This window comes from Lissotriton vulgaris, chromosome 11, assembly GCF_964263255.1.
Source record: "Lissotriton vulgaris chromosome 11, aLisVul1.2, whole genome shotgun sequence".
In the NCBI taxonomy this organism is placed as follows: domain Eukaryota; kingdom Metazoa; phylum Chordata; class Amphibia; order Caudata; family Salamandridae; genus Lissotriton; species Lissotriton vulgaris.
In genome coordinates, this window is record NC_141699.1 from 739,414,405 (window position 1) to 739,438,782 (window position 24,378).

Here is a 24,378-nt window from a genome sequence, read left to right on the forward strand (position 1 = left end):
ATCTTGTATATATGAGAATTGATGTATATAAGTAAGTATATGTGAGAGTGAGAGATTGAAAGAGTTCCTGTTTAAATAAGTATGTGTTTCTATAAGTGATTGTTTAAGAGAGTAAGTATGTGTAAGTTTCCTTAGAAGTAATGTGCTAATGTGTGTATAGTTGTATATGCAAATAAATGGATGTTTATTAGTTTATTTGCATGTGTGAGTATATGTATGAGTAAGTTTTTGATGACTGTCGGTGTGTAACAGAATGAATAGGGGTATCACTACATATGATGAGTGAGTATATGTATGAGTGAATACATAAAACTGTTGGTGAATGTGTGAATTTTTATATAGATGGTGAAATTACTGAATTGGTTGATGTAACTGGTATGGGTATATCCACTTTTTTGTTAATGTTAGTTTCTATTTTTGAATATGTGTTTCAAAGGTTACTTTACAGTGAAAGGAGGTCTGTCACTGTGTCACAAGGATGGTGTCATCAGTGATGTCATGAGTGATGTCACTGACCATGTCATGAGTGATGTAATATGTGATGTCATCAGCAGTGCATTGCACGCGCAAGTTATAGTGAGTCCGACTAACTATAACGTGGGAATTTCAATGGTTTTATATCAGTAAAATTTCCAGCTAACTATAACTGGTGTGAAACCTATGGTTTTTTCAGTGAATTTAATAGGTTTTTTAAATGCTAATTCCTAACTATAACCGGTGTGAAACCTATGGTTTTTTCAGTGAATTTCATAGGTTTTTTAAATGCTAATTCCTAACTATAACTGGTGTGAAACCTATGGTTTTTTCAGTGAATTTCATAGGTTTTTTAAATGCTAATACCTAACTATAACTGGTGTGAAACCTATGGTTTTTTCAGTGAATTTCATAGGTTTTTTTAATGCTAATTTTTAACTTTTTGTAGGGCTTCATACCTATGTACTTTTTAGTGAATTTCTAAGCTTATTTTTTCACAAATGTCTTTAGCTGAGAAAGGTATGTTTTTCTAAAAATGAACACTATAATGTATATTAAGATAATATTTTTATTTTAAAATAGTATTTTACTTTTTTTTTTATATTTGACTCTGGAGCGTTCCCGGTGCGCGTACCGATGAACGCCTCGGTGCGCGTACCGTCAGCGCACCAACAAAAAAAAGAAAAAAAAAAGAATGAAGGAGTGACCATAAGGAATGGGGACAGAGAGAGTGGTGTTAAGAGAAAGAGAGCTAAAGGGAGGAACACAGAGGGACTGTGTAATAGATAGTAAGACAGAGAAAAAGTGTTAGAGGAAGTAACTGAGAAAAGAAAAATGAATAAGGGAGCAAAAGAAGAGAAGAAATAGGAAGAAGACTAAAGCAGAGGTTCTGGGAGAATGTAAATGGATGATAAAAGTAAAGTGTCATTCTTTTTCTCAATCGTACGCTCACCGGTGCGCGTACCAGGCGCTCCCTCGGCGCAAATTAAAAAAAAATTTGTTTTTGGGCCCCGTACGGCTTTTTTATGACCCCCACATCAAACCTAGGGGGTCAGGGGGGGTGTACCCTGCCCCCTTTTGCTCATTTCCCCCTTTGATTTTTACCACCTCAATCCTACCGAGGTACAAGATGGCGGCCGCTGCGGACTGTTTCGAATGTTTACAGACACCCGAGAGCCAATCAGCTTTCCGTACGCAAGTCGCGTGGCGCGCTTTGAGCGCTCCCCTGCGCGCGTACCGGGGCGCGGCTCTAGATATATATATTTTTTTGAACCTAAATTACTCAAAATCCACTGGAGCACATATCTCGAGACATAGCAAAGGCACATCGGGCTACCAGTCCCTACAATTTTGACAAATTAGGTGGAAATCCATTCAGCCGTTCGGGCTAAAAGTGACATCGACCGCCCTATGGAAATTAACATGGGGAAAACGCGTTTTGGGACCCCCCTTTTATCTCGGCCCCCGCTTGACGCATCCCCCCCAAAGAATCAGAGGAATAAATTTATATTTAATAATTTTAAATTGTTTGAGACAATATTCATTTTTATATGTAATTCATAAAGTATTACCAAAAATGTTTAAAATATAAAGTGAGACTTATAGTATACTGTTCAACTATTTTTCTGTTACATAGTAAGTTTACTCATAGTTACTACCTTTCTCCCACTATATTATCTCCTATGTATATTTTACACCTCATTTTCATAAGGGAGCAGGATAGACTACTCATGATCCCCTAGAAATTCTCAGGGAGTGCTTAAAAGATCTGTTTCTGCTTTCCAGACAGACTATGTTATGAATTCCATATACCACAAAAAATACAATAACAACATGCAAGATGTCTACAAAGGAGATGGTGTACATTAAATTTAAGTCTCTTCATTGGTACCTACATGTAGGTACTTACATAAAATAAAAAAATTAAAAAAAACAATTAATAAACATACAATTTTTTGAAGTGATTATTTTTCCATAGTACCCTCCTTGATACGCTCCCGGTGCGCGTACCAGGCGCTTCCCCCGCGAAAATCGAAAAAAAAAAAAAAAAAGTGAGACCCCGCGGGGCCCTTTAATGGCCCCCACATCAAACCTAGGGGTACAGGGGGTGTCTGCTCTGCCCCCTTATGGTCATTTCCCCCTTTGTTTTGGCCACCTCTCATGTCTCGATCCTACCGAGACACAAGATGGCGGCCGCTCCGGACTGTTTAGAATGTTTACAGACAACTGAGAGCCAATCAGCTTTCTGCGCGCAAGTCGCGTGGCGCGCCTGGAGCGCTCTCCGGTGCGCGCACCGGAGAGCGCCTATAGATATATATATTTTTTTGAACCTAAATTACTCAAAATCCACTGGAGCACATATCTTGAGACATAGCAAAGGCACATCGGGCTACCAGTCCCTACAATTTTGCCAAGTTTGGTGGAAATCCATTCAGCCGTTCGGGCTAAAAGTGAAATCGACCGCCCTATGGAAATTAACATGGGGAAAACGCGTTTTGGGACCCCCCTTTTATCTCGGCCCCCGCTTGACGTATCCCCCCCAAACTTTCAGGGAAGGACCAGAGCTTGACGAGGCCATTTTCAGGAAATTTTCAGGCAGATTCGTCAACCGGTGCCAAAGTTATTCCAAATAGAATTTTGAGATTTAACATTGAAAAAAATCCTAACTATAACTACCTACTGGCGACCGCCAGTAGGTAATATATATATATATATATATATATCAAATGTCAAAACAAAGTAAACGCTCACTCAGGGATAGTTTGTCTGCATAGATTTATTCACCAGTTACGCATTTTGGAGAACCACGTCTCATTGTTTACACACTTGTCAAGGTTTCAACCACATCTTTATATAATCTATTGACAACGTTGAAAATGGACAATCTTTGCAAGATAACCTTGGTTGTAATGGTAACAGTGGCGGACATTTTGTTGTGGTTAACCTGTATAATTGCTGTATGGTAGGTGCTCTGTCTAATATCACTCCAGACACTAGTTCCCATACTTGTTGTATATTAGCATAATAGTTAAGTATCATTATATTTACCTGAAAAAACTAGTGGTCAATACAGCATACAATAAATGCACTTATAGTTCAGTGTGTTCGGGGAACTAGGAAAGAGACCACATATTATGAAAAGGCAAGTCCAGCTCAAATATGTATTCGCACTATTGGCTTGGGCTCATAATGTCATACATCGCCTGTTACTTTTTTAGTCAGTGGTAGAATAAACGTTTGTAATTCCAGTATCTTAATTCTAGATGTAGGATACGATAGAGTGGTTGTCTTAATTGTCCTGTGTGTTAATGGACACTAGCTAATATTGGTAACACTCTCCCCCCTGTGAAAACCCCTACCGTTGTACGTATTCCCAGCTAAAATTGTATAATTAAAACATATAGCATAATCTCACATAATCAAATAGTCAACTTATCTACAAGGTGCTCTCAAATCACGATGACGCGATCTTGAAGAAAAGGGTAGGCGACCTTTGTCATCATGATTTAAGAGCACCTTGCAGATAAGTTTATTATTTGATTATTTGAGATTATGCTATATGTTTCTATTATACAATTGTAGCTGGGAACACACTGAATTATAAGTGCATTTATTGTATCTTGTATTGAACACTAGTTTTTTCAGGTAAACATAATGATACATAATTATTATGCTAATATACAATAAGTATGGGAACTAGTGTCTATAGTGATATTAGACGGTTTACCTGCATCATTGTTGTATGGTAGGTGTGCTACTACAAAATGTCTGCCACTGTTACCATTACAAACAAGGTTATCTCGAAGATTGTCCATTTTCTATGTCGTTAATAGATTATGTAAAGATGAGGTTGAAACCTTGACCAGTGTGTGAACAAGGAGAAGTGGTTCTCCGAAACGCGTAACTAGTGAATAAATCTATGCAGACAAACTTTCCCTGAGTGAGGGTTCACTTCTTTTTGACATTTGAATTGTGCCAGGTGGGCTTTGCCGTTATCATGCTCCAACTGCGATGGGAGAGAGAAGGGCGGTAGAAGCGGAAACATATATATATATATATATTCCGAAGCATTCTCCTTCCTGGGAAGTAGACGAGGCGGCACAATATATATATATATATATATATATATATATATATATATATATATATATATATATATATATATATATATTCACTGAAAAAACCATAGGTTATAGACCATATATAGTTAGGGATTAGCATTTACAAAACCTTATTTTACTCGCACAAAACCATTGAAATTCGCATATATAGTTAGTTGCACTAACTATATATCGCGCACCCGCAATCCACTGCTGATCATGTCACATATTACATCATTCATGACATGGTCAGTGACATCACTGATGACATCTCAAATGACATCACTGATGACCTCTCAAATGACATCACTGATGACATCACTGATGAAATCACTGATGACATCTCAAATGACATCACTGATGACATCACTGATGACATCACTGATGACATCTCATTTGACATTACTGATCACATCACTGATGACATCATTCATGTGATAATACGATGAACCTCTTCAGACTCTAATATAACCTTAGATACACTCAGTGTAAACAGACACTCACAGATTGCCACTCATCCATGGAGTTACTCACACACCTAGTCAGTCATGCAAAGAATCAATCACACCTCCATCTCCTCAACTATACAGTTATACACACCTTACTTATTCAAACATATACTAACACATATTTACTCTCTTATACAATCCCTGATACAAGTTCACAATGATCCATACAGCCACTCACACATTCACTGGCTTTTATGCACAGTTATTTATATATGTCAACTCTCACATGTACTGTGTTTTACATATGTACTTACTTTGACATGTAGCACTGAGATATCCATTCACTCACCAATACACTCATGCACACAGTCAACCGCCCATACAGCTGTTTCCACATGCACTTTTGAACCCATACATCTAGTGAATCAACTGCTCACACATCTATGCACAGAGTCATACACCTCCCAGCCACCCACACACACACTCAGTCTCCCATACAAATACTTGGGCAACCAATCAATAACCCATATAGTTACTCATATAGCTACTGATCAACACATGCAGCAGTTTACAGAACAACAGACATAATGATGCACAAATTAAGACAGTTTAGTCACTAACCCATGCACTCAGTGAGACACGTTTATTCACTCACTCATACAGTCAGTCATGCACCTACTAAATCCTTCATCCAGACACTTATACATCCACTCATTCTTCAATATGTAAGACATATTTTAACTTTACAGAAACATACAGTCACTGGATGTTGTCATCAGTGATGTCATCAGTGATGTCATTTGAGATGTCATCAGTGATGTCATCAGTGATGTCACTGACCATGTCATGAATGATGTAATATGTGACATGATCAGCAGTGGATTGCGGGTGCGCGATATATAGTTAGTGCAACTAACTATATATGCGAATTTCAATGGTTTTGTGCGAGTAAAATAAGGTTTTGTAAATGCTAATCCCTAACTATATATGGTCTATAACCTATGGTTTTTTCAGTGAATTTCAATGGTTTTGTAAATGCTAATTCCTAACTATATATGGTCTATAACCTATGGTTTTTTCAGTGAATTTCAATGTTTTTTTAATAGCAAATATCAAAAGCTGTAAAATGTGAAGTACGTGGTAGGTAAAAACATTTTCGTGTTTATGCACGCTGATGTGCTTTGAACGCTGCCACCCCTCCCCCCGCCCCCTCTTTTTTTTAAGGAGTATTCTCTCATTGCAGATAGTGAAGGGTAGGTAACGCAGGCCTTTGCCCCTGTTGTAATCCGTTGTACTGTTTGGAATTGGTTCTCTTTGGTTCATTCTCTATTTACAAACAAGCATAGAGTCGCAATACTCTGTTTAGTCTTTGCAGATAGTGAAAAATCGTTAGAAAAAACAAAAGGAATCAAGCAAAATCAGTAGGCCACTAATGTGATCTCTTTTTGACCTCGCTAAAATAGAAACATTAGGAACAACACCTCATGAGAAATATGAAACTAGTGAGAGGAACTGAGCACAACGCCATGATGGCTGCAAGACAGCTCGGCTCCGCCGCCCACCCCGCCCAAAATAACGACAAACCCTATGCAAATATTATAAATATATACAACACACCAGCAAAGTAACAGGGTAAAACATTTTATTAAATAACTATTTACATGGCAGCCTGCTGCAACATCGATCCAAATGCATGCTGCCATTCCCGGGATTTCTCCCCGACTACTCTGTGGCCTACGAGATGGATCAGTATGGGCAAATATACACTTGGGGATTCACAAGCAACAACAAGCCTTTGTATTTGGGGCTCAAAATCAACAACAGTGACAGAGAACAGAAGCGAACTAAGCACTCAGGGGCTACGTTTAAACGTAACATCATCTCCCCAAAGGTTCATCACCTTACACAGACATGCACTCTGATCTCCTTGGCCTCAGTCAAGCATCAATAGTAAGATTTTCATAGGTGAGTGTAGGTTCATGGTTTTCCATCCACAGACTAAAAGCCTGGAGTGGGACTGAAAGAACCATAACTAGGTAAGAAGGAAGGCAGAGGCTGTAGGAAGGACTCTGGATATGGTATGTTGCTTGGTCCCTGAGATGCTTCGATGTCACTGCCTTGCACAATGGCATAAGTCCTGGATGTTGGGTGCCATAGTTGAGGGTTCCGAGCAGCGCTTGTAACACTGTCTGAAGCTCATTTGCACCTGCTGCAGCTTCACTATTCTCAAAGTAAGTGGGGGCTGTTTCATGATCTGACTGCATTGGAAAGCAATGTGATGCGGTGCCTCCCTGAACCGCTTGACGGAGGCCCCCGAGGGGCGGTGTGGTGGCGCGGACTCGGAGGGGGCGCTTGGCTCCTGCCCCCTCCCCAAGTCTTGTTGCCCTGGTGTGGCCTGAGATTGCCCCCGACATAGGCGGCCGGCTCCTGGGGTCAGGCGGAAATTTTTGCCTTTTGGTGACCCTTCCATTCTGGACCTTGTCCCACAATCCGTTTGACCTGAAGACACGTCCTGCGGTGCCCTAGTCCAACCATCACATATACCTGCGCCAGGAGACGGCGTGGGGTGCACTAGAAGGGAGAGGCGGCTTTAACGAGCCTCCCCCACCTCCCCAGGTGGAGGTTTCTCAGCTACACCCCTGCGCTTCACTCGGCCACCTGAGTTGCGCCCGCTCCTGCGGCACAGGGCCTCGCTCGGCCAGCTGAATTGCGCCTGCTCTTGGTATTACAGCGTCTCACCCGCCATCCGGATGAATTGCACCCACTCATGCTGGTTGGTGGAGACATTTTGACTATATTCCGGACCTGCATTGTCGCGTAATGCGTCATATGACGCGCCGCGTTAGCGCACCCGAAAGTGCTCCGGTGCGCGAGGCGCGAAGCGCAGCTTCCCGGAAGCGATCCGGGGCGCGGCGCGCGTAACGTAAGCATAACAGGTCATGTGACTTGTTAATAAAACTTTTCATTGGTTCCTTTTACTTTTGGTTTCCTAATGATGGAAGGCTTGGTCATATGACCTAAAAATAACACTTTTCATTGGTTTAACATTTTTTTTTTTTTTTCCCCAAACGATGAAAGCCCCACCTTTTTTTTCTCACTCTGACTTGTAAAGCAAAGGACCCAGATGCATTTACAGTTTATCACTAACAATGTTCCAGGCTAATGTATTTTCCCGGGAAATTTACAACTGTGCTGCAAGTAAAATATTCCTATTTCGAGAAAAAGGGCGTTTCTTCGTCCCATGAGGGAGCCGTTGAGCAAAAGATGCTCGGCCTGCTGTCTTAGTCGCTGATAGGCCTGAATATCGGATTCTTATCGATCACTTTATGTTGCAGGAGTGGAAAACACAACAGCCCTTGACCATTTATCTTTACAGCATTCCTGCGTATTATACCTTTTAACCGTCATGTAATCGGGCTGCTTTATATCACATGCCTTTTACTGATTCGAAAACAGTGGCTATTATTCTAAACTTTACCAATCTAGGTACTACTACCATGTTTTGTTTTAAAAACCTTTATTGTGAAGATGTCAGTATACAAATACGGGCCTATAACCACGTGGGCCGGCCACAGAGCAAACTGGAATCGTAGATGATGAGGGGACATTTACACTGTAGAAGAACGTAACGGGCGGGCCATTAGGTTGGAAGAACTAAGGTGTATAACAGTTGCGGAATCGGTGGACGTAAATTTTATAATTAAAGTACGACAGGGCCAGTTACAATAAAATTATCTAGATATACATTTGCGGGCAAGTACCATGGGTGACGTTAATTCGAACTTTCAATAGTACAGTAATCAATAACACATCAGAACTTAATATCAATAGGGATATCCAAATGTTCAATCAGTACTCGTCCCCGCCCGCCATGTGCTTCAAAACTGCATACGTATCTCGTGATATCAAGGCTGGGCAACCAGTACACAACAAGGAGTTGCGAGTCCCATTTATACCGGCGCCATTTTTGGCGAGGCCGGGCAGGTCCAGGATATAGTCAAAATGTCTCCACCAACCAGCGGTCGGACCAGAACCCCTTTCGGCAGTCAAAAAAGGTTCCATTAAATGACAACAGAAGAGATAGGCAACAAGAACCATTAGTCAAAAGAGGGGAGGGCAAGTTCTTCCCTACCGGGTCACGTTCGGGCTCCACCGGAACTGATCGAATTGGTAGTCTACAGTGTTTCTGGATGTTTCAGACTGAAGCTGGCGTCAGCATGAGAGTACCACCATCTCGTGGCTCCGTCGTGGCCATTCCGCAAGCAATCATGGCATCCGCTCCCCACCGGAAGCCTGCGGGAGTCGGGGGCCCAGGTGACTTTTGTAGAATCTTCAAGGCTGAGGGGACGCTTTCAGGAATGGGGCCCATGCCCTAGCAGGCAAACGTCCGAGTTCCAAGGTATCCTAAGGCCATTTTAGTGGACCAGGCCCAAATCCGAAGAGCCGGCCGCCATTTTGAGAGTCCTGTGGCAGCCGCCTATCGCTGCACCGCAAGAGTGGGCGCAATTCAGCTGGATGGAGGGCGAGACGCTGTGCCGCAAGAGCGGGCGCAACTCAGCTGGATGGCGGGTGAGGCACTGTGCCGCAAGAGTGGGCGCAATTCAACTGGATGGTGGGCGAGACGCTGTAGCCGCAAAAGCGGGCGCAACTCAGTTGGATGGCGGGTGAGGCATTGTGCCGCAAGAGCGGGCGCAACTCAACTGGATGGCAACTGAAACGCCAAGGGGCGCCCCACTGCAGCTGAGGAGTCTCCACCTGGGGAGGCGGGGGAGGCCCGTTCGCGCCGCCTCCCCCCCAGGGCGCCCCACGCCGTTTTTCGGCGCAGCATTGTAGGATGGCCAGACTAGTGCGGCAACTTGCTAGACACCACCTCGGTGCCGTCCGGATCTCGGCACGTTGTGCTTTCTTCGGCCTATTCGCACAACGGTCCGCTACTGACGCCGCCTCACAGGCCGACCGATTTTGTAGGCTTTTTATAACCCAAAGCCGACTAAAAGACAGGCCAAAGCAGCCCATTGTTGCTACTCCGGGGAGGGAGGAGCAAGGACAGTGTCAAGCGGACGGTGAATGCTTTGAGATGGATGTTGCAGCAGGCTGCCATGTAAATAGTTGTTTAACATGTTTTTTTTAACGTGTTTACTTTGTTGGAGCGTTGTATATATTTATAAGTTATTAAAGTGTTATAATCCTACTACTTTGTTGGAGTGCTATATATTTGTAATGTGACACATTCTTGTGAAGACTTTGATGTACAGAAAGGCATCCCTGGAATCTTCCGCTTCAGGCTCGGTCCCACACACCCTTACAGTGAGAATCCCCTCCCCAATCACAATACAGGATCGTTATCAGATAGTAGGAACGCGTGTGGTGTGACGGATCTCATGGGGTGGGGGCCTTGATCTACTGTAACTCCTTTGAAGAGGGGTGATTCTTTACAGTTGGGGCCATAAACTACTTCCGCAGGGCTAGGTGATAGCCTGGGACCGGCTTGGACAATCGGACACAGAGGAAGATGAGTGTCAGAGGGTGGGGTAGTGAATAGGGTGAAAGGGAGGTGTCGGGCGGGCACGGGGTGTGTTTCTCAGGGAAGAGCAACGCAGATGGGGGGAGGTTTATGGCCCATGCATGAGAGAGAGAGCGGGGGTGACCAGTGCGTGGAGGAGATGCTTGCGAGGGTAGGGAGCCGTGCAGAGGATCGGCGGCGTGCAGACAGTGGGTCTGGTCAAGGCATCTAAAATGGCTGCCGTGCACGACAAAAGTGTGGCAGGGAAAAAAGGCAAGATGGCGCAGACAATATTTATCAATACGGATTAATTTTCCACAGAGAGAACGGGGGAGGTCAGAGAGGGGGGGTGTTCGTAGCGCCAGGGAGACGCGCTGGGGACCGGCGAGGGGCAGAGGGGCCATAGCACTTTCAAAATGGCTGCTGCTTGCTAGAGCGTACATGCCTGAGTGGGGACAAGGTGGCGCCGATTATGTTGACATCGCAAACCAGATTTTAACACTTAGACATGAAAGTGAAAACTGCACCATTGCTCCCCCCCCCGACTGACACCCTCCTTTGCCTCATCTTGGATCATCATTTGCTAAAGTGTTCAAAGACCCCATCGTGAGTATAAGCACAACCGGGGCCTTACTGCACACCCTGAGAAAAACTACGCAGCAAGACAATCTCTACCTTCTCCCTTTTCCATGTTCCAACGCTTTGAAATGAACAATATATTTACTCGCAGTGACAAAATGGCGGTCTTCACTTCCTGATTTCCTTCGAATCGAACGTTAACAGACGTCACGCAGCAACAAAAAAATTCCGCTCACGCGCAGCCGCTGGAACACATGTATCAACATATATAAGCATCCTCAGCCACCCTCAGAAAACATAGGGGGTCAGGATACGTCTCCTGTGCCCCCTTATACCCATTTCCCACATTGTTTTCCCTCCATCTTGTGATTTAATTAAAACGAAACACAAAATGGCGAATTCCCGTTACGCTACAGGTTTGCGACCCGGTTCGCGTACCGGGAAGCGCTTCTACCGCGAAAAATCTAATTTTGCCCCACGGGACCCTTTAATAACCCCAACATCATTCCTAGGGGGTCAAGAGGGGTCTACCTTGACCACTTTCATTAAATTCCCCCTTCTTTTTTCTCCTCCTCTTGTCTCTCGATCCTACCGAGAGACAAGATGGCGGCCGTTCCGGACTGTTTAGAATGTTGACAGACACCGGAGAGCCAATCAGCTTCGCTTCGCGAAGTTCCGTTACGCGTCAAGTTCGCGAACCGGGGCGCTAACCGGGATGCTGTCACAGATATATCTGTTTTTTAAAACGTTAATTTCTCAAAATCCACTGGAGCACATATATTGAGACCTAGCAAAGGCACATCGGGCTAACAGTCCCTACAATTCTGCCAAGTTTCGTGTAAATCCATTCAGCCGTTCAAGCTAAAAGTGAGGCCAACTGCCCTATGGAAAACTCAATGTTAAAAACGTGTTTTGGGACCCCCCTTTTTTTCAGGGGCTGCTCAGAAACAAAATGTGCCATTTTCCTGAAAATTTCAGCCGATTCCGTCCACAAACGCCAACAGAAAGGCATCCCTGGAATCTTCCGCTTCAGGCTCGGTCCCACACACCCTTACAGTGAGAATCCCCTCCCCAATCACAATACAGGATCGTTATCAGATAGTAGGAACGCGTGTGGTGTGACGGATCTCATGGGGTGGGGGCCTTGATCTACTGTAATTCCTTTGAAGAGGGGTGATTCTTTACAGTTGGGGCCATAAACTACTTCCGCAGGGCTAGGTGATAGCCTGGGACCGGCTTGGACAATCGGACACAGAGGAAGATGAGTGTCAGAGGGTGCGGTAGTGAATAGGGTGAAAGGGAGGTGTCGGGCGGGCACGGAGTGTGTTTCTCAGGGAAGAGCAACGCAGATGGGGGGAGGTTTATGGCCCATGCATGAGAGAGCGGGGGTGACCAGTGCGTGGAGGAGATGCTTGCGAGGGTAGGGAGCCGTGCTGAGGATCGGCGGCGTGCAGACAGTGGGTCTGGTCAAGGCATCTAAAATGGCTGCCGTGCACGACAAAAGTGTGGGAGGGAAAAAAGGCAAGATGGCGCAGACAATATTTATCAATACGGATTAATTTTCCACAGAGAGAACGGGGGAGGTCAGAGAGGGGGGGTGTTCGTAGCGCCAGGGAGACGCGCTGGGGACCGGCGAGGGGCAGAGGGGCCATAGCGCTTTCAAAATGGCTGCTGCTTGCTAGAGCGTACATGCCTGAGTGGGGACAAGGTGGCGCCGATTATGTTGACATCGCAAACCAGATTTTAACACTTAGACATGAAAGTGAAAACTGCACCATTGCTCTCCCCCCCGACTGACACCCTCCTTTGCCTCAGCTTGGATCATCATTTGCTAAAGTGTTCAAAGACCCCATCGTGAGTATAAGCACAACCGGGGCCTTACTGCACACCCTGAGAAAAACTACGCAGCAAGACAATCTCTACCTTCTCCCTTTTCCATGTTCCAACGCTTTGAAATGAACAATATATTTACTCGCAGTGACAAAATGGCGGTCTTCACTTCCTGATTTCCTTCGAATCGAACGTTAACAGACGTCACGCAGCAAAAAAAAAATTCCGCTCACGCGCAGCCGCTGGAACACATGTATCAACATATATGAGCATCCTCAGCCACCCTCAGAAAACATAGGGGGTCAGGATACGTCTCCCGTGCCCCCTTATACCCATTTCCCACATTGTTTTCCCTCCATCTTGATTTAATTAAAACGAAACACAAAATGGCGAATTCCCGTTACGCTACAGGTTTGTGACCCGGTTCGCGTACCGGGAAGCGCTTCTACCGCGAAAAATCTAATTTTGCCCCACGGGACCCTTTAATAACCCCAACATCATTCCTAGGGGGTCAAGAGGGGTCTACCTTGACCCCTTTCATTAAATTCCCCCTTCTTTTTTCTCCTCCTCTTGTCTCTCGATCCTACCGAGAGACAAGATGGCGGCCGTTCCGGACTGTTTAGAATGTTGACAGACACCGGGGAGCTAACCGGGACGCTGTCACAGATATATCTGTTTTTTAAAACGTTAATTTCTCAAAATCCACTGGAGGACATATATTGAGACCTAGCAAAGGCACATCGGGCTAACAGTCCCTACAATTCTGCCAAGTTTCGTGTAAATCCATTCAGCCGTTCGAGCTAAAAGTGAGGCCAACTGCCCTATGGAAAACTCAATGTTAAAAACGTGTTTTGGGACCCCCCTTTTTTTCAGGGGCTGCTCAGAAACAAAATGTGCCATTTTCCTGAAAAATTTCAGCCGATTCCGTCCACAAACGCCAAAGTTATTAGACATAGAATTTTCAAAAATCCCATAGAGAAAAAATCCTAACTATATATACCTACTGGCGACCGCCAGTAGGTAATATATATATATATATATGAAAAAAGGATCCCAACCGCTTCTTGCAGCGGTTTAAACAGGCGCAGACCTCCTCTCCATCAATAGTCAAAGAGCCATCACACTAGTCGAAGTGCCAGCAGTGCATATTTATTTGCGAATGTGTCAGAGCAAGTGCCCTCCCTGACGCGTTTATGCTCCGCGGACGGAGCTTGATCACATCCGGTCCTTCCCTGAAAGTTTGGCGGGGCTGTGTCAAGCTGGGGCCGAGATAAAAGGGGGGTCCCAAAACGCGTTTTCCCCATGTTAATTTCCATAGGGCAGTCGACCTCACTTTTAGCCCGAACGGCTGAATGGATTTACACCAAATTTGGCAAAATTGTAGGAACTGGTAGCCCGATGTGCCTTTGCTATGTCTCAAGATATGTGCTCCAGTGGATTTTGAGTAACCCTGGGCGTAGTGGGCGTAGTGGGGCTTCGCGGAGCTACGTGAAGTGGGCGAGAATCTACACCCACCTCCGCACTCCGCGTAGCCCCACTACGCACCGCAGGCCTCCCTCCCGCCCTCCCTAAATACTTTAAATTAAATGTGTAAAAGAATTAAAAGGCACACCTTGCCCGCCGCTGCCCGCCGCGTCTCCGGGCACCCTCTCTTCATAGCCGCCGTCTTGGGTACTAATGCGCATGCGCGGACGGCCGTGCATGCGCATTTCTCGTGAGAAATGCGCATGCGCGGCCGCCCGCGTATGCGCATTAGTACCCAAGACGGCAGCGATGAAGAGAGCGAGCCCCGGGGACGCGGCGGGCAGCGGCGGGCAAGGTAAGTGCCTTTTAATTCTTTTATCAAAGACAAAAGAAGCTGAGTGTACCTTTCACAGCTCCGTAGACCAATTATGCAGTCCACACCTAATGTTTATAAGAAGGAATTTTATTTTCTACTTCCAAAATTCTTTTTTTCTTATTTTCTTTTTTCAAAAAAAGGGGATTTTCAATTTTCTGTATATATCAACAAAGGATTAGATCACATACACAACAATTGGGAAAGAAAATTTCAATGAATGCAATCTCGGGTGAGAATGGAGTGTGGGTGATGCGGGGGTTTACAAAACACGAAACAGACATGAATCTGTCAGGTTTTCTTGATGAATTCTTCGAAGGAAGTGCAGTATATTTTGTAATCTCTTTCGAGAAGTTCACGTTTTTCAAGTCCGATGTCAATCACAAGTTGGGAGCGGAGCCTGTAGTTAAGAGTCCATCCTCCGTCGTCTCTGTCCGTATCCTTCGTTTGGCAATTGAATTAGGCGCCGAACGAAGGATACGGACAGAGACGACGGAGGATGGACGCTTAACTACAGGCTCCGAATTCATCAAGAAAACCTGACAGATTCATGTCTGTTTCTGGTCCTGAGGAGAATCCCAAGAAACAATGGGATTCGAAACGCGTCGACCCCTCTAGATAGAATAATTATTTAATTTCTCCCCATGGTGACCCTGTGTCATCTGGCTGATTGAGATTCATCTAGTTTGTGCATACAGTGCATTTAAATCGATCTGACCGAGTACACATTTTTCTATTCATTGTATTTTGTTTTTTGTGTAGAACAGAGTTTTGACTTTTGCTTACTCAAATTGTACATAGTAGATGAGTCCTTGCCCCTTGTATACAACCCATTCACATTCCCTCACTTGTCTAAATGTTTTCATGTAGAATGACTGTAGTATGCATGGTAAGCTTGTGAACTTGAGTGAACAGTAGTGGACAACTGTTTTGTTGTGTTTTGTAAACCCCCGCATCACCCACACTCCATTCTCACCCGAGATTGCATTCATTGAAATTTTCTTTCCCAATTGTTGTGTATGTGATCTAATCCTTTGTTGATATATACAGAAAATTGGAAATCCCCTTTTTTTGAAAAAAGAAAATAAGAAAAAAAGAATTTTGGAAGTAGAAAATAAAATTCCTTCTTATAAACATTAGGTGTGGACTGAATAATTGGTCTACGGAGCTGCGAAAGGTACACTCAGCTTCTTTTGTCTTTGATAAAATAACACGAGCAGTACTGGCATTTGTTTTGTTTTTATACTCTTGTAGGCGTAGCCTTACTGCGCTTAAGCCGAACCCTCTTTTGTTTCAAGGTTTTAATTCTTTTACACATTTAAATAAAGTATTTAGGGAGGGCGGGAGGGAGGCGGGTGGCGGCCAGCTACGCTCCGTCTGCGGAGCGTGCGTAGTGCCGAATTCTACGCCTGCTACGCAAAATGCGTGGAAGCCGGCACTACGCACACTCCGTGCACGGAGCGTAGGTGCCTGCCCACCCCTAATTTTGAGTAATTTAGGTTAAAAAAATATATATCTATGACAGCGCCCCGGGACGCGCACCGGGGAGCGCACCGGGCGCGCCACGTGACTTGCACGTAGAAAGCTGATTGGTTCTTGGTTGTCTGTAAACATTCGAAACAGTCCGGAGCGGCCGCCATCTTGTGTCTCGGTAGGATGGAGACACAAGAGGTGGCCAAAACAAAGGGGGAATTGACCATAAGGGGGCAGAGTAGACCCTCCCTGACTCCCTAGGTTTGATGTAAGCATGGGCGGAAAATCCGTTTCGCTCGCGGATTTTGCGGATTTTCAGTAAATTCGCAATCCACGAGATTCGCGAATCACCCGCAAAATCCGCAAATCCGCGAGCAGCGGATTTTATGGCTTGCTCGCACTGTTCGCGTGAGTTCGCGGCTTCCCAGTACAACTTCGCGCCCCGCGAATAAGCGCAAAATTGCAGAAATACGATCTTAGCAAAACTGAAACTACTTACCAGGTTCAAAAGTTCAGGCTCATCATTAGTAGCCATTTCCTGTAGTGCTTCCTGAGGGGCCCCTCCAGAGTTCAGTTGCCAGTTGATTATGTGACCCTGCTCTGAACCTCAGAATAGTTACACATATGCCACAAAGGTCCTGAATTACAGCTAAGGGAGACAAGCAGGAGCCAGGCTGGAAGTTCAAATCCATTAATCAGCCCCTAATTCATTATTGTCAGTTGGGGCAGGGCAGGTGTTGTAACTAATTTTGCAACAATGAAAGCACTTAGCAAGTGCAAAAGATCACTAATCAGGAAGCACTAAGGAAGCAGGTGCCAGCTAAAAAAATATTCTGTGACACATTAATCAGCCCCAAATTAATTCAGGTCACTTGAGGCAGGGAAGGTGTGCTTGCTTTGCCACAATAATGTACACTGACTGGACAACCAGAGGGTGCTGTGATGAAACAGAGGGTGGCATGGGTGGGCTAGAGGGTGGCATGAGTAGTCAGAGAGTGGCAGTGGTGACAGAGAGTGGCAGTGATGAAGAAGAGTGTCCCAAACAGGCTGGACACGTAGAAACAACAAGTTCGCGAAACTTGCGACCCGACAGGTAAGTTCGCGTTCTGCGAAATGTACAAAACCCTCGCGAACTGGCAGAAACCCGCGCGAACACAAAAAAAAAATCCGCAGATTCGCAAGAATTCGCGGATTTTGCGGATTGCGAGTTCGCAAATCTGCAAAATTCGCGAACGCGAGATTCGCAAAATTCGCCCATGCTTAGTTTGATGTGGGGGCTTTAAAAGGGCCCCGCGGGGCAAAAAAAAAAATGAAAATTCAATTTTTGCGTGGGGTGCGCCCGGTACGCGCACCGGAGCGTGAACCGGGAAGCGGATCAAAAAAAAAGAGATTGCCAGAGTGCTAAACATTTTAGCAATTTTTTATAAATGGGAGGTAGTTCTGAAAATAACTTTTTTTTTATTGTTTTTGTTGTTTTATATTTTTTTATTATTTTTCTGAACATTTTTTTATTTTTTTGTATTTTTTGAACAATTTTATATTTTTTTTGTTTTTTTTGGGGGGGAACAACGAAAAACAGGCATTAGAAAGGGCTCAACAGGAGCAAAAAAAAAAAAATTACTTCTTGGGGTGTTTCGAGCACTTGTGGTTTTCAAATGCTCTATTAATTAAAATGATACTCCTCTCCCCATAACAAATTAGTGCACCACAATAAATGCACACTAGCTTGAGGTGCGCAAAATTGTTTTGAATACTTGGGACCGTCTCCCTCGCTTCTGGTCCCGATAGAGTTTCCTGGGACGATGTACTGGCCACAGGAGTTGGTGGGTTATCCTGGAGGTGACGCACCTCAGCAACGCTATAATTGATTGGATGCCACCTCTGCATGTGGCGGTGCATAGTATAGTTTCCAAAACTATACTTTTTGTCGGTGCCTCGGGACAGAACTGCATCGCAAATGAGGCATGTCACCAGCCGGGCATTGACCTTTTTTTGCCCTCGAGGGTAAGAAAAAAATTGCCATATAAAATGGTCTATGCAGTGGGATTGCCGGGGCTCTTCACGTAAGAACTGCCTCGACTCTACCTCCTCTTCCTCTTCTTCTTCCTCTTCCTCTTGGTGTGGAAGGAACTGTGCAGGTGGTCCTTCCTTCTTAGGTGGTTGTGGTGGTGGTGGGGGTCTACCAGCTGCAGCTACTACAGATGCCATTACTGAACAAGCAGAAACAGGTCTTCCTCTCACAAAGAGGAAAGTCAGAGTGAGGAAAAAAGGTGGGGGCTTTCATCATTTGGGAAAAAAAATTGTTCTAAACCAATGAAAAGTGTTATTTTCAGGTCACATGACCCGATGCGCTTAAGTTACGCGCTCCGGCGCGCTTACGTTACGCGCTCCGGGCCACGCCGCGGAGCCCTTCCGGGTGCGTTTACGCAGCGCGTCATAAGACGCATCACGCGGCTACGCGATACGTCACGCTTACGCGACGCGTCACAATGTTGTTTTCAATCGCGACATTGGCGCTAACGGAACGGTTCCCGGTTCGCGCACCGGGGCGCTTCAAAATAGTAAGCTTTCTGGGGCGCTCACCGGGGCGCGAACCGGAAGCGCTCCAAGACAAAAATAAAAAAATATATATATATATTTTTTTTTTTAATGAAAAATTGTAAGGACTGATAGCTATGTCTCAAGATGTATGCTCCAGTTGTTTTTAAGAAAATTAACTTTTAAAAAATATATATTGGCCTATATTTGGGCGTTATATATGTTAGAGCCCAAATGTAGCCCAAATGTAGCCCAATGTAGCCCAAAGATGGCCACCAGAGACAAAAAAATACAAGTGTAGCCCAAATATCAGCCAGATGTAGCGCAACTATAGCCCAATGATAGTATGTACCAGAGTGTTCTAAAGAACAACTAGAGCGGTAACAGTCTTACTTATAAAGTGAGACTTTTAGTTAGGAATTAGCATTAAATAAACCTTTGAAATTCACTGAGAAAACCATAGGTTTCACACCAGTTATAGTTAGGAATTAGCATTTAAAAAACCTATTAAATTCACTGAAAAAACCATAGGTTTCACACCAGTTATAGTTACCTGGAAATTTTACTGGCATAAAACCATTGAAATTCCCACGTTATAGTTAGTTGGACTCACTATAACTTGCGCGTGAAATGCACTGCTGATGACATCACATATTACATCACTCATGACATGGTCAGTGACATCACTCATGACATCACTGATGACACCATCCTTGTGACAGAGAGACTGACCTCCTTTCACTGTAAAGCAACCATTGAAACAAATATTAAAAAATAGAAACTAACATTTTCAAAAAAGTGGAGATACCTATACCAGTTACAACAACCAATTCAGTAATTCCACCATTTACATACACATCCACTCATTCACCAACAGTTCTATATAGTCAGTCATACATATACTCACTCATCATATGTAGGGAGACACCTATAGATCCGTTAACACACCGACAGTCTTCTATAAGTTGCTCACACACATATTCACACATGCAAATAAAATATTGAACATCCATTTTTTTGCATATACAGCTATACACACACTACCACCTTACTTCTAAGGAAACTTACGCATACTTACTCTCTTAAACAATCACTTATAGAAACACATACTTATTTAAACAAGATCTCTTTCAATATCTGACTCTCACATATACTCACTTATATACACCAATACTCACATATACTAGATTAAAACATATGTAGTGACTGAAAAAGACACTAGTAAGACAGTCATTCACTTACTAACACATACATATACACACTCACTTACCCATACAGTCCGGCACATATGCTGTCTTCAAAACACATACAAACAGTGAGTTAGTCATTGATGCATCTGTGTGCTAAGTAACACCCCCACCAAATCATGCAGACATTTATACTGATACTAAAAAAAACATCTAATAAGCCATAGAAACACACATGTAGCTACTCACCAACCCATGCGTCCACTTATACACAAAGTGAAACACTGATACAAACATTTAAATATTGAAACAAAACTCGCTAATATATGTATTCACTATGATACACTTAATAAGCCAGTTAACCAAACATTTTTTTTTTTAAATAAAAACATCCATTAAGACACTTATTTAAACATGTATTCTTCCATTGCCCTTTACATATACATATATAAAACATGTTTATTTTTCAGAAAGGCACACATTCACTGGCTGGTGTCATCAGTGATGTCATCAGTGATGTCACTGACCATGTCATGAGTGATGTAATATGTGATGTCATCAGAAGTGCATTTCACGCGCAAGTTATAGTGAGTCCAACTAACTATAACGTGGGAATTTCAATGGTTTTATGCCAGTAAAATTTTCAGGTAACTATAACTGGTGTGAAACCTATGGTTTTTTAGGTGAATATACATATATATATACTACTATTATAAAGAGAGAACACGCACCTTTGAGGCAGGTAAACTCGGGAACCACAGCTCCAATCCACACACCTGATACATTGTAGAAATTGTCAGGGTGTGCAGATGGACATAGGCTATAACTTTTTTTTAAAAAACGTACATTTAAAAATATAACTTTAAAAAAAAAGTAGTGCCCTGGAAGTAGCGCCGGCTGCAACGCTACTCTGGCCGCGACGTAGCGCTGGCCGCAACGTGCGTGATGAGGACGTGCGTGATGACGAGGATGAGAGACATGGAGCTGCGGTGAAGTGAGGAGTGCGGGCGCGTCATGGGGAAGAGGAGCGGCGGTGAAGTGAAGATCGCAGGAAGGAGCGGCAGCTCAGCTAAAGTAAATGTTCATTGAAATCGAGGCTGGAGGCAGGAGGTGGGAGGCGGGAGGGGGGCGGGAGCGGGTGTGCACAGAGGGACAGGCGGGAGGAGCGAGGGCAGGAGGGAGTGGGGGCGGGAGGGAGTCAGAACGGGAGGGGGTTGGGCGGGAGCGGATGTACTGCCCCCAGCCCCTTTCTGCCCCAGGCAACGCTGGGGCAGGCTGCTAGTATATACATATATATGTTTTTATATTAGTAACTTAAACAAAACATTAATTATAATGTAAAACATAATTTTTAATAGTGTTATAAATATATGTCTGTATATTTATACAAAAGTCTTTATGTTTATATAAGTATACATTTATATGTAGTATTAAAAGTTACTTAAATGTATTTAATTTACATTATAATAATGTTATATATGAAAATATTTCAGATTTACTATTTTAAGGTATATATACTAATAAACTGTATTTTTTTACCTTTAACAGTATTGGCATGAAACAAAATATTATTTTGATATTTATGTACTTAACTTTTTAAGTATAGGGAAACAATCTTGTAACTGTTTTTTTTACATTTAATTTCTGTATTAAAGTATTGTTGTGATCCATTGCACATATCCAGATTTGCAAAACTATTAGCTATATTTGCACACATATATGATGAGTCCCATTAGGAGTAATGTGGTATGTTAATGCATTTTATAGAGCAGTGGGGTCATTCCAAATAAGTGTAGGCCTGATTTTTAATGACTAATTCATGTTTCATATTAACATAGCAGTACAAATGTGGGGCATTTTATCGTATTTAAGCATTGAGAAGTGCCATGCCTTATGGTTATAATGATACTATAAAGGCTGATTAAGGTGGATAGCATATTGTATAGATGTTGATATGGGGTCATCTGTGAAAATAAGTGTTTGCTAATTATTCAGGCCATTTATATTAAACAATATAATCCTCAGATTATATTAATATTAATCTTATAGCCAAACTATGAAAGACATTGAAAATGGATAATAGCCAGTACTCTGTGTCAGGGACTGTCCAGGACTATGTCAAGAACACAGTCAGGGACTTGGGCAAGGACTGGGAATGGGGTAGAAAATGTACACAGAGAGGAGTACAGCGCTGCCCAGGATCACACAGGAAGTCAGAAGAGGACAAGGGATCCCAAAGGAGAAGCCTGTACAAGTGAACAAGATGGCTTAGACTCAAAAAGGAAGGGCACTCACAAAGCAATTTAGCATTCAGACTAACTACACCCAGGACGGAAGTACAAGACATATATATAGAACTCAACATTAACAATAAAGGGGAGTGCGGGGTAAAGCACTCAGGAGCTCCACATGGTAAGACTGAAGCTCAGTACGTTTCTCACCCACAATTGCTGTTACAGATACTGACTTCAAATACCCACATGTAGGATATGCATGCAAAGGCAGGGTATGTGGAGCTTTTACCTATGGTGATGTTATAAATGTAACTCAAAGATAATACTCACAGTGAACAAGAAACACCACCTAGGTAGTCAGCTGTGCCCATGGATCCTGCCGATCAAACAGGAACACGCAAGGCAGTAACAGCAAGAGGGTAGAACTAAACACAAGCACAATAGACAAGGAGCTAGCAAGGAGGAGTGCTTAACAGGAAAGGAAGGAAATCACAGGGCACACTTGGCAGAAAGCAGGTAACAAACATACAAGGTAACAGAAGCAAGATAGTAGAAAAGAAAGACAGCAAACTAGGAACTGGAACCAAGGAATTGGGAAGAAAGGCAGGGACTGGAAAGGGATTTACAGAAGGAGAGGCTGCAAGGGTATACTAGAATAGTGCAGGTTAAGGAATCAAGAAAACAAAGTAGCATAGAAGGCATTGCTGGGGCAGGAACAAGAATTGAGCTAAAGCTCAGGAGTCTAGGTAGCACTGCAGGCAGTGCTGGTTCAGGAACAGGGAATTACTATAGCTAAGGAGTCAAGGTAGCACTGCAGGGAGTGCTAGTTCCGGAACAGGGAATTAGCTACAGCTCAGGGAACAAGGAGTCAAGAGAGCACAGTAAGCAATGCAAATTAGGCACAAGGAACAAGAAAAAGCTGAAGCCCAGGAACAGGATCAAAGAAAAACTATAGCTCAGGAATTCAGGAAACCAGAGCACTGAAGGCATAGCTAATTCAGGTACAAGGAATAGCTATAGCTCAGGAACTCAGTAAACAAGGTAGCACTGCAGGCAGTGCTAATTCAGGAGAAGGGAAACTGCTGCAGTTCAGGAATAAGGAATAACTAAAGCTCAGGAAACAGTGGAAACAAGGATAGCAAAAGGTCAGGGAGCACTGGAAACAAGGGTCGGTCTCACCAGTAAACAGTTACAATGACCAACTTTGGCCTGAAGGGAGCTGGGGGTTATAAGAGCTCACAGTAATCGCATGCAGCAGGTGTGAGCAGGCTACTAGTACCCAGCCACAGGTGAGCTGATCTCCGCCACCCATCCTTGGCCTGCAGGGGTAGAGACAAAGCAGTGAGCAGGGAATTCTGAGTAATTGAGGTTTCGGCATGTGTAGGCTGGCTTCAAGTATAAGCAAGCTGGCTTTCACAAAACCCAGCATGGATTGGGAATGGATGTCAATTTCCATTAATCATCCAAATGGCTGAAAGTCAGGATATGCATGCAGGGGAGGGTCTGGAAGCTTATTAGACTGGAAAGTCCCACTATGTGGCCCCCTTGGTGGTGGGTACGAGAGAGCAGGGAGCGAATCGTAACACTCGGGATATAATCCTCATTCAAGATACTTATATTAAACTTGCCAAAATTGCAAACTTTTCAATGTTTCATAAATGGGTCGGCTATGATTGCCTCTCCTCATGAGTAGCAGCCAATAGAGGGGTAGTCATATAAATCAATAAGCAATTACAGATGGAAATCAGTACCTCCCATACAGATAAAGAGGGTAGAACTGGGTAGATAAAGATGGTAGAATTGTCTGACAATAAAGGCAATAATCCAAGCTTGGATTATTGGCTTGGATTATTGGCTTTATTGTCAGTAAAGGCTTCGATTATTGGCTTTATTGTCAGACAATTCTTTATGGTTGCTACAATATATACCCCCAATAAGGATCCCCCTGAATCATATTGAATTGTTTTCAATCAATTATGGTTATGCCTATCAAGGTAATCATAAAAAGTGACCTTGGGCTAGATGTACGGCGTTAACATTTTGCGACTCACAAATTGCGTTGCTTTGGAACCCGCAATTTGCGACTCGCAAAGTGCAATTTACAACAGTGTCTCAGACACTGTTAGCGATTCCTAATGAGGTTGCAAATTGCCTGGCTCATTAATATTCATGAG